The sequence below is a fragment of the Photinus pyralis genome, unplaced genomic scaffold (genome assembly GCF_008802855.1).
Source record: "Photinus pyralis isolate 1611_PpyrPB1 unplaced genomic scaffold, Ppyr1.3 Ppyr1.4_LG5, whole genome shotgun sequence".
Lineage (NCBI taxonomy): Eukaryota > Metazoa > Arthropoda > Insecta > Coleoptera > Lampyridae > Photinus > Photinus pyralis.
In genome coordinates, this window is record NW_022170596.1 from 10,248,225 (window position 1) to 10,260,389 (window position 12,165).

General features: G+C 36.5%; 1 protein-coding gene across 4 annotated transcripts in view; it reads left to right on the forward strand.

Moving 5' to 3' along the window:
* The window catches only part of LOC116170169 (protein Shroom), a 187,386-nt gene that overhangs the window by 44,728 nt on the left and 130,493 nt on the right, over window positions 1-12,165 (forward strand). Inside the window, exon 2 of one of the 4 annotated variants that reach the window (XM_031486390.1) lies at window positions 4,829-4,883. The exons of the other annotated variants lie outside the window; for them this stretch is intronic. The gene's annotated coding sequence lies outside the window, so the exon portion shown is untranslated. The remainder of the gene's footprint in view (window positions 1-4,828; window positions 4,884-12,165) is intronic. 4 annotated transcript variants of the gene reach the window in all.

A 12,165-nucleotide genomic window follows, 5' to 3' on the forward strand; every position in this document is an offset into this window, starting at 1 on the left:
CCGCGATCTTTTCACATGAAGAAATTGGCAGCATTAAAGGATGACTTCCGCAGTAAATTAAAAATCAATTACGCGTGTCAAATTTGTAATTCGAAATATTACTTTGTACTTCCTTTGCGAAGATAGAAGTATCTGTTACTGTATTGTTAAGAAAATTTTAATTAGAATCCGTTGTGCAACAAGCTTCACGTTGTAAACAAGAAATTGTTGGCTACTCGCTGGTAAAATCGCAGGAAATGTTCACACAATTCCACTATGCAATTTTTACATACATGTGCAAACTAAGCACGTAATTACGCAAGTGAGGTTAAGAACACGCTCTTGGCGAGCTTGTCCAAAATCGCTAATTGACATTCTTCCATGGTATATGGGCATCAGCCAAGCGTCATCCTGGCGACAAATTATTTGCACACATGATTGGCTAATTGCAAGTTCAAGTGACGTCTTAAATTTCAACTTTCAAGAACGCCAAGGGGGTGTTATTAAATTATGTAAACACATTCGACGCTACTGAATGTTAACTCTTTGTTAACTGAAGTGGAAAATCTGAGGTGTGTGTATTAGAAATTCTAAACATACCCATTTAATTTTGTCAGTTTTATTTGTACAGACTGACAACTTTGGGGTGGGTTATGTTGATTCTTCCCACGGACTCCATTCTCACTTGTACATTACCTATCGAAACAGAAATTCTTCTTCGAGACTTTTTAACAATAAAGTTCGTTGACTTTTACTTACTTAACGGGCGGTAAATATAATTCCGGTAGCCACCGCAATATTAAGTTTCGAATTTTTCCTTTTTATTTTCTACATTCCAGACGAGTGAGCCGCGTAATTTTTTATGGCCTTTTTAAAGTTCATTAAGCCGAATAATCGCCTCACATGCAGACGATCCTACTCTCTAGATGGATTTTTAATATTAAAAATCGTAAAAATGGCCATCGACTTTTTTTTGTGTTCAGAACGAGGATCGTTAAAAATAAAGTGCCGGTATCGCGCTGGGTTATTTCCTTTTAATGGCCACAAGTTTTATTATGTATTTACAAAATTTGTTACTACGATTTACAACTGTTCTTCCTCGTTGAATCTGTTTTGGGTGTACAACAATGGGGGAAATCAAGCGCGAAGGCAATTATTTTTTAACGATTGATTCGTCGATGAAGCTGATGGTAATCGAATTGAATGCTGATGGTCGATAAAAGATTCGTGTCCCACAATTTTGTGGAGTCCTTTTAATCGGAACAAAGTGCGGAATCCGTATAAAAGAGGTCTATGTTTAAATGATTAGCAAATTAGAAGCCCTTTCGGCGGATATCCAGGTGTAGCACCTACTCTGTAAATGCTTCAGGTGGCTACGCTGCACTTCTATGGATTTCTGTTTTTCAAAACGCCGAAAATTTGGGCCAAGGAAATAAACCGCCCGGAAATTGTCTCCCTCACCTAAGAAAACCCCTTTGGGGTTTTCCAAACACGGAATTTCGTTCATAACTGAAATCGCCTAACTGCACGAAAAAGAAATTCAAGGTAACTTTTTAAAATTAATTTGCTTATCGTGAAATTGGAAAATGTTAAATTTTGATTGAATTTTATGTTTTAGTTAACGGTACTATAATTGTAATTATTTATAAATTGGAATTGCATTAATATTTGTATATTGATATTTGTTGGTAAATGTTATGGTAGGTATAAAATATTGATTAGGTAATAAAGAATTAAATTCAATATTCACGTGGCCATTTAAGTTGGGGACAAGACTCGTATTTAGGTAAAAGGTAACAAATATTTTAAATTGAATCCCTTGGGTGATGAAAACCGAAATAGTCAAGTGCGCCACGAATATTCAGAGATGCTCTAAGGAAATTTTGGGAATGAGCAGAAAGTTTTCAGAAAATGGTTTGAAGAATTGTTAGAAATTTGGGAAATATTTTGGTAATGTTTGGAAAGTGTAGGAAATACATGCACAGAAATGCTGTAGAAGGTTACGGAAATGTTTGGAATTCACAAATGTTTTTGAAATATCGGAAGTATTAGAGATTTTTAAGAAATTCCGCAGGTGCTTTGGAGATTTTAGGAATGCTTGGAAATATACACAAATATTGTCAATTTGTAAGAAGTTTTGGAAATGTTTCCCATGTGCAGGGTGACTTATTTGTACTGCATATGCTTAAAAAAATCTTATAATAATTTAGAGCTACAATGTACAATTAAATAGGAAAAGTGAAAGTGATCAGAACCGACCTGCGTAGCTCAGATGAGCTTACGTTAGAAGCTCTAACTTTGGCTACAATGGTCCTGGGTTCGAATCCCAGGTAAGGCATGGCTGTTTGTGATTGTATAGTGGGTTGAGTGGGAAGAGTAGCAAATTGCTAACACTCCGCCCACTATAAAATAAAGGCAATAAAAAAATAAAAAAAATAAAATTCCAAATTTACCCTTTTTGAGTACCTCTTATCTTTTTAAATAAAAATGGTTGCATTATAATTTTAAATTAGATTAACTTGAATGACGTTTTTTTGCACTTTTAGTTACTTCAAATCATCAATACATTTCCTTTTTCTAAATTGCCTAAATTGTCACGCATATAATGGTCTCAAAAACGTATATAATGGCTTTCCTCGAAAAATGCATAGTTTAGGAGATATAGAGCAAAAACTGAAAAAAAAATCCGAAAATTTCACGGTTTTTCTAGTACTACTTCTCCACAACTTTTACTGAATTTTACCTTATATAGTTTTTTTTGGCATTTTGAGAAAACTACGAGGCCTACAGATCCCGCTTTGCACTTAATTTAAAGCTAATTAAATCTCCTACTACTCATAGGGTCAATGGTTTAACCGCAATAAAAAAGGTTTAAACCGAGTCTAAAACTAAAATTGTAACTTTTTGGAAAAAATATCTATTTTCAAAGTGCCATAATTCGGTATCTAATTGACCAACAGAGCCTCGGCAGTCACATATTTAATGCTTTTAAAAAACGTATGTAGTGGCTTTCGTCGAAAAATCCATAGTTTAAGAGATACTACAAAAAAATCCGAAAATTTCACGATTTTTCGTGTGCCACACTTTTCCCACAACTTTTAGCGAGTTGCAAACTTGGGTATACATATTAAAAAATCATAGATACGTCATATTTTGCGAATTTAGCGATTTTTTGTGACGATTTTGACTGGCCACCACTCTCTTTCTGATATACGCTGCCTTGACTATTCCAATCTTATTATTATATGATATTAATGTGCCTAAGTATTTGCTTGTTTTTTCTTCTTCCAGTTTCTCTCCCCTTACTCTTACACCCATTCCTTCCTCTGCTCCAACTTTCATTATTACCTTCCACTTTTTGTGGTTAATTCTCAATCCGTACGTGACTTCCATTTCTTCCAGTCGTTTCAACATTTCATTCAATTCCTGTGTGTTTTCAACAAATATTTATTTTTTTATTATTTATTTCTATTTACTTTTGAACTTTATTTTTAAGTGGGTGGGGTTTCGCTGCTGGGCCACTGCACCACAGAGGCCATATCATATCATCAGCAAACCTGACTGAATTTCCATTTCTGATAGACAGCATCCCTTTCTAACTCCTTTCTATTCCAAAACATTCAGTTATGTTATCTACCTTCACCTCCTGCTTCGTGTTGGATCACTCTCCAAAAAACACCCTTGTTCCTTAAAATGTCTAACAGTTTTTCGTATTTCACATAATCGAATGCTTTTTCCAGATCTACTTACAGTTCTTTCCCATTCTATATATAGTTCTCCAATCGTTTTTAGCTGCGATGGCATCCCTGGTTCCCAAACCTCTTCAAAGTCCAAATTGATCTTCCGCCACTGCCCTCCTCAACCCCATTCATATCCAACACTCGCAACAAAATCCCACCCGCATCTTCCTCTATTTATTCACACCGCGTGTCTTTTTTTATTGAACACGATGTCGCGCCTTCCTATTCTATCGAGCTCTTCCATCACCTTGCATTCATTTAGCAGCCATTGCTCCCTCGCCCTTTTAGTTTCTCTTCTTCGTCGATCCTTATTTGTTCTCTCTGCCATATTTTTCCGCTTATACTTCCCGCTTTCTTCTATCTTTTCAATCATTTCAAATGTTGTCCATGACTTTGCTGCTTTTTTCGTCTCCTATACCCCCACATTTTTCTCAGCCATTTAAGTGTCTAATCTAAGAGAAGTAAATGGAGTTGCGGTTTTAGTTTAATTTTTAATTTGATTTTGATTTCGTCAGACGGTCTGAACCAGATCTTGAGTAAGATGCCCGCCACATATAGAAGTGTTAAACTTATGTTATTTGCAAATAATAAAAGTCAATATTATTATTATTATTATAGTATTGGCCCTTAGATGGTGGGAAAAAACTCCCTGACTGAGTACTTGAAGATCTTAACGAAAGGAAATTCGGATAAATACGGCAGTATGCCAAATACCAAAACAAACGGCTACGTTTCAAACGTCCACAACCACCAAAGAAGTCTCGAATATCGTCGGGGTCGTTTATTTAAAACCTTCCTTCCATTGCGCTTTAGTTCCTTCCTCCTTCCTTCACAAAATAATGCGTGGTCTTAAAACCTGCGTTAAACTTCGGCGACAGCAGGTGCTTATATTGGAACTAATTAGCTTTCGCAGCCTTACGGATCCTTATCGCAAACGACTGGAGATAACCTTTTACAAAAGAATGAACTCAATCTTTAATACGCAATTCCACTTTACAATAAAATAAACGAAACGGTTGTTTAAACAAAATTAACCGCACATGATTTGTTTTAAATAAAATTTAATGCACAATAGTCATATGTGTAACATAATTTTCTTTTTGTTTCAGGTAATCATCTATCCATACTACCTTTCTGATGCTGGTTTCTGGTATGATGATTTAGGTAACTATTTCGTGGTTTTTGTTATACAGTCTCTTAAGGTCCAGTATTTATAACTTTTGATCTAAGTGTTAAAGCATTTGATTGCGTAGTGGGTTGGATATATGTGAATAGTATTAACCACTCACGATTCTTAACCAGAATGAAATTAGCCTTTAGTCATTGCTCTTTTTGTCTGGTGGTGTATGAATGGATGGATCCAGATCCAGATTTCAAAAACGGTTGGGAATTTTTTCGTTTTTTCGAATTTCTACATTTCTTATTGAGGTCAGTGGCATGAGCAAACTTTTGCTCTCTATCTCTTTAAATGCGAACCCTAGGGGAGCCATATCAATATTGTTGCAGCAATGGTTGCCAGGAAACTTGATCGTCTGGTTAAAGGATTAATTTAACCCTTGACATTGTTATGCTGCGACATAATCGACGGAAGAGCATCCTCATTAGCAGTAATTGATTTATACTCGGGCTTTGGTAATAAATCATTGATACAACTTATGCAAAATTAACCGTTGTATTCACTTAAGCTTCAATCTTTTGTGATATATCTTCCCAATGGGGGATTCGGCTATCGTAATTAATGTCTCTTACACGTCGATTACCGCCAAATTGGGCTTGGTCAATATTTCGTTCTCATGTTCTTCACGAAACGGTTTCATCTACATCAAGGAGTAAATTACAAGCCAATATTTAATTTGTTCAGGATGTAAGTAATCGGATTTCAAAAATGATGAATGCTATCAGTTTTGCTCGGAGTCATTTCGGAATCCCATCAATAATTTCATTGGTAACCGGAAATTGAATCCTGTTGCATTAGTTTAACTAAATCAATTTTAATAACAAATTGCCTGGGGAGTTCAATGAGGTGTATTATGATCGAGAAGCTGCTAATCAACTCTATTAAAACGCTGCAGCAATCCAGTTTTACGGAATTGCTTCTGGAGGTATTCCGACCAAATAATTCGATATCGTAAATAAGTCCATTGAAGTTATTTGCATGTAGCGAAAATTGTTTTTTGGAATCCATTAGCAGGCCATCTGGGTTATAAATACGCACTGTACACCTCCCATACGCCTTAAAATGCAGAAGATCCGAGGGCAACGAACGAAGAAGAGTTGTCTATTTTTAAAAATAACTGCATCCGAATGGTCCATCGTACATATTCAAGACCTGAAAGGAAGATATCGAAATCGAGTTGGCGATTCGCATTCCGAATGCAATAATCAGACCTGACCGGTTGCCTATTAGATGAAGCCCATCTTAATTATAAAACTCGTTCGTTAAGAATTGGGTAGTACGCAAGATTCGTCGATAAACCACCTTTTCGGTCGTTGCCTTTTGTGTTTTATGAAATTGTAATTTACTAGGCATTTCGTTTATTGCAAAACCTGTTGAATGCAGCAAGGTCGCCCTCTGCGCGGATTTGTTTTAATTAGCAATAATCCTTTGGATTTTATGGATTTCAATTAAAGGCGTTCCCAATGTGGAAAGAACTACAAGAAACTTGTCTGTTGGACCTTTAACATCATGATGTGCATCACGCTTGACTGTTCCAGAAGAGCAGCCAAGTATTATACTGTTTATTCATCGCCATGCTTTATTTTTCATCCGTGCAGGTGATAGCTGGGTATTTTATTACTGTCAAAATTTATTATTACAATTGAGGCTTCGAACATGTGAACGATGTCGACAACAAAACGATGAAGACAGATGTTGGATGTTAAATTCTGAGGTTAAGGTACTTAGTCGTTCGTAAACGTAAAGAAAGTGATACGTGATTACAATATTGATATTAAACAATTACATCTACAAGATACTTAATAAATCATTCGAATAATAAATCAAAAACAACAATAAAGCCGTTGAGTGTATATTTTCTACTACAACTAACTGTCATGTACAAACTCAATTTTAATGGATCTTTAAATCTCATGCCCAACATAGTATAAATATGGGAGAAATAATAGTAATAATAATTCTACTACAACAGTCATAAATTCCTTCTACTGATTGCCTGCTGCCCACTCACGATGATAATTTTTACCTGGAAAGTCTGCAGATCTTCCAAAAATTCATTCATCTATGTCGTTGACGGAACTCTGCACATTTCAATCTAGTTTCCACTGAACCTTTGCCGTTTGTGGCAAATCCGGTTCGTGAACCAAACATCCATGTTTGTTAAGAGACAGAATGTAAATCAGGCCACAGTTTTTCTTTGATGTTTACAATAGGGGATGAACCATCTACAATACAGGATAATTTAAAAAAAACTTACAATAGGTATATACATTAGGTATACACAATGGTATCAGCAAATGCTCAAAACCGTATCTAGGGTAGAAAGAGGATTAGGATGTAAATTTATAAGAGACGAGAAATAACGACTCATGAATTCGGTGTTGATGTTGGAACTTACGCCAAACACAATTCAATCCGCTTATATAGCAAATAAAAATCTTCTATAGAGAATTCTCAAACAATCACGTTCTTCATTCCTTATCACCGGTTTGTAATCCTTTATCGACTTGATGTCGACCTGATGGCGTCTCGATCTCACTTTAGATTTCTAGAATACTCGTTACAGTATTTAGATGTAAAACTTGGGTTATTTTGTGCTAACTTATTGGTAACATAAACTACAAATTCCGAATTTATTGCGTATTAACTAAACACTCACTATATTAATTGCTTTCTAAATTGGAAATTTGAAATTAATTGCTATATTTACAACTTGTTAATTAAACGGAAACTGTTTGGGGGTGCCACTCGCTAGGGTAAAGTGTCTTAAATGAATTTATTGTTACTGTGTTTTTATTGCTACTCGATATTGTTTGTTTGAAGATAATTTATTTATGCCACTTTATCTCTTCCTAATAGCTGGCAACACCAACCGTTAATACACAATTTATCAGAGACTCCCTCAAATTTTCCTTATACATATACATTTTTCTAGTACTTCTGTCAATTCGCCCAATCCCTCATAGTTCCTTAGAATTTCTAACAAAGTTCCTTGCAAAGGTTAAACATAAAAGGAAAAATTGAAGAAGAAACGAAAGAAACTGAATAAAAACCATCTGATGAGCGTGGAGCGTACTTTATTTAGGGTCTACAATTCCGTTCGTCCGTCCGGGACTGTTACCGTACTAACTCGAAAAATAGAGGTTTTGGGCATTCAGTAGTTCAACCATACCTCTTGGATGAGTTCGTAAATGAACAAAGTGGCACTATCGAAAATATTATTATTTATTCACCAATTTCATTAAATGCGTAATGAATTTCATACACTTTCGTTGCTTTGTATACATCAATTTAATTGCAATGATCTAATATCTTGACGTTTGAAGAAAAAACAATTTAATGTGTACAAATAGAAGTTGAAAATTGAACAATATCTTTCTTAACAATGTTTCCTGAAGCGGTTGGTTTCCGGCGCATCCAAAAATTGAATCGGTTTCCTCTAGGAAGTGGATACTTCTTAAATTACCCTAGCTCAAATGGAATCATGGTCTAATTGGATTCCCGCGAATGTGGAAAATGCAATGTAAATTTTTGAATACTGAATCGGTAGTGTTTTTTGTATTGTCTTCTATGTATATAGCTATTTCCATTTCGTCACTTTAATGTTGTCAATTTTTCCCTAATAATCTAAACCAATAAATAATATTCAAAGAGAAAGGTTTCGTTCCTTGATAGATTACTGCGCGAATTTATTCTGCATTAACGAAAAAAGTTTAACCACTATTATAGTTGTCACCTTGAACTCTGCCAACGTAATTTTTACACAAACTATACAATGGGTTTATTCTTTATCCGAACCTAATTAATGGTTCTTCTAATGCGATTGACAAACTTTGGTAGTCCGCGCAAACGGTAGAAACGGCAGCCTCAGGCGGAACGGGGCGGTTTACCTCGAGCGCCACCAAGAGATTGTCGATCCTTGCCCCTGCTCAAGGATCAATCAGACGGAGAAAACGGAAAACGGCAGGAAACGGGCGGTGGGTCACTGGCGAAATATCTAAAACAAAATTACACACGTTTACGGTAACCATTTCCCAAAGCACAACTTAACTCACGAGAAAGAAAACACTGGAAAGCAAACCCCCTTGATAATTAAAGGAATGAAAATATCAAGCGTTTACCTTGAAATTAAACAGTGCGTTATAATCCAAAACTAAACCAAATTAACACGAAAAGCGAATACAAAAGAAAATTCCCCTAAATCATGCTGTTACCTTATATAGAATTGGCAAAATGCAGGAAAGAAGACCGGAATTTCCGGCCGGCCGGCGTACCTGGGTGCTTACGTTCGAAAATTAAAACTTTTTAATTTATTTATTTATGTTATCCTAAAAATCTAGGACCAGTCTTAAAATTCATGTTATTTAAGCGCGCTTCCAACAATACTACAGTTAATTATACTCACTTAAATGGCCGGGATGAAATACCGAAATTAGGTAGTTCAGTTAACACCGATCGCGTCCCGGAATTTTGGGATCAAGCGACAGGTTAACATTATCAGGTTAACATTATCAGGTTAATCTCGTGTAAGCGAGCGACCTTGCCGGTTTGTATCCTAGTTTTAGATTACCATTGAGCAACTAAAATTGGCCAATCATTAATTAACGGAGCTGAAATCATACAATACTAATTATCCCTCCTCTTCTAATCTAAGGGAGCTTTCGAATGCTGCAAAGATATTTTAAATATCTCTGAGAGAATTGCTACAAACTGGAAATTAGTTACAGTATCCTGATTTCATTACGGGCGGCGACTAAAACGGCGGCGCTACAAATTGGTCATTATTTTTACCTTTCCAATTCCTAGAAAAGAAATGCATAGGTCCGGAACTACAATTTCTCGTAAGGAAGCGCCCGTTTGGGTTCATCGAGGTACCAGGTGTTCATTAAAGGTGGTAGCTTTCATCGATGTACGGTGCGTTCATTAAAACTGGTATAATACCTTGTACAACAGGAATATAAATCGTCTCGTTTAACCGTAATATTTCCTTTCCGCGCTTTCCCGAAACCTGGATTCCTTTCTTGAAATTAACCTCTTTACTTTTCCCGCGTGACAAAATTCCAAATTCAAATATGAATTTCATCAAACGTTTTAGGCACATAGACGAAATTTTATCGCGATCACCAAAATTGTTTTCACGAAAAGAAGAAACTATATTGTTCCTAGTGCGGTCAAGGCTCCCGTAAAACAAAACTAACATAGTGTGTCGCGGTCTCACCCTTAATCTCGAAATTCTCGGAATTCTACTGTTAATACCTCCACAGCTCAGGACCGAATGGATGAAAATATTTTCCGGAATGACCTATTCTTTAATTTCTTACTGATTATGCCTACAAAATGGCTTCTTATTAACGCGGGCGGACATCTTTAATAGTTAATTCGTTTGTTTAATACCGACACTGCGAATCAAATAAGAGCCAGAGCAATCAATCATTCCCAAACACGATCATCATGTGCTATTTTGCAGTTTACACGATGCTGAAATGACCTAATGCCGAATCCCCACATTTCAGATATCTATCTCTCTATCTATTCACGATCAGGCAGCACTTAGGCATACCAAAGGCCCATTGTGCCTACCCCCTTTCTTTCGCAACTAGGTTCAGAGCCGGTTCTTCTCAATAAAGGATAGGACCATGTCTAGCCTAGACCCTTCGAACCTCTTTACTAACCTTTTCAAGGTCTGTGTTCATCAGACACATCGTTATCATGTGAACTATTGCAAAGGAGCCCAACGTCGAACAACTTCCGCGGAGAGCATCTTCGTCGCTACCAGTCTGGGTTTTAGCCCCGACAGGCCACTTATAATCTTCGCTACCCACACCGAAGCAGGTGTCTGTATGGGAGTCCTCCTATCCGCCACCCGATGAGTGCCTCCACCGCACGTGTATATTTCAGACACCAGCACATGATCAAAATCGCCGGCATCTCGTCTCTCCGGAATCCAAGAAGCGCAAAACGGGTAATCTTCCATTCCACCGTAAACTCACTTATTTTTCTTACAATTCCATTCCACTACCAAATTTCCAAACTCTCAACTTTACCACACCAATGTAAAAAAAACTTGATCCAGATTTAGAGCGACCGCTACAATTACTAACACCCCTCCCTAGTAAGGGGCAAGCGGAAGACCATGGCGAATTTTAATTTCTTTGTGAACTGCGCTCTTTATCGGAACTGAAAATATTAACGAAATACGAAATCTAGTGCATCTCTAAAGAATCTGACAAATCTCGAAAATGTGATGGAATCGAAAAGTTTGGAAACCGAATGAATTCGGGGACCCAACAAATTTGGGTAACTCGAAGAATCCTAAACTATGAATCAAAATAATCTAAAGAAACCGAATAATTTTAACTGAATAAGTTGTTGTTTAATGACTTTGTAAAAAAACGATTTTTGGCTGTCGGTGTTCTTAGGGAACTAAAAAATCTATAGAGAGTTAAGAGGGAAGAAGAAAGTCAACTGATTCACTGTATATACTGTAAATTTTAATGTAGTTACCCGAAATCTATTAAGAAAATTCGTTTTCTTTTCGACTTTTTGATCAATTTGTCAGGCTATATAACACAATTCCAGTCAAAACTTACCCAAAAGTGTGCCTTTTGCGTTCTGATCTGAGGAATGGCACAAAGAAAAATGTCGAATGGGAATTTGCTGAGGCCTAGCAGTATGACGAAGAATATCTTCTGGAATACCAAGAATCTATTACACCTTGAAAAGAACATGCAAGATACAGAATGATCTAAGTTAAACCATGCGAACACTCCTTGGTATCGATCACGTGCCTTTCAACGTTTACACTTTATCAACCATCCAAGGTAATTTGGTCTTGGTCAACGAAAAAAAACCCAAGAACTTGCCTTTGCCAAGAGATACAATGACTTGCGCTTGACGCAAACGTAAAAGCAACAAGAAGATAACTTTCAACCCAACGAACGTTCGCAGTTCAAGATTACCAACATGTTCGGAAAACTGATCGCGAATAATTAATCCGATATTCGTTGCGGCAGTTATCGAGCCATCGATATCTGTTCGAGTGTGAAGGCGACAATAATAAAGTTATAAATCCGGAACAGCGTTATAAATCAATAGGGTGTGGTGATATTTTTCGCCTCAAATATAAGTGTAAAATAAACAATATGACGTGGGCGGATCGACGCTTAAAGGGCTGTAAAGCAAACGGGCAATTCTTATAAATAAAACAATAGATAATAACGTTCGGTTTCAAATCGTGCGTAAAATTTATAAAATAAATCAATAATAATG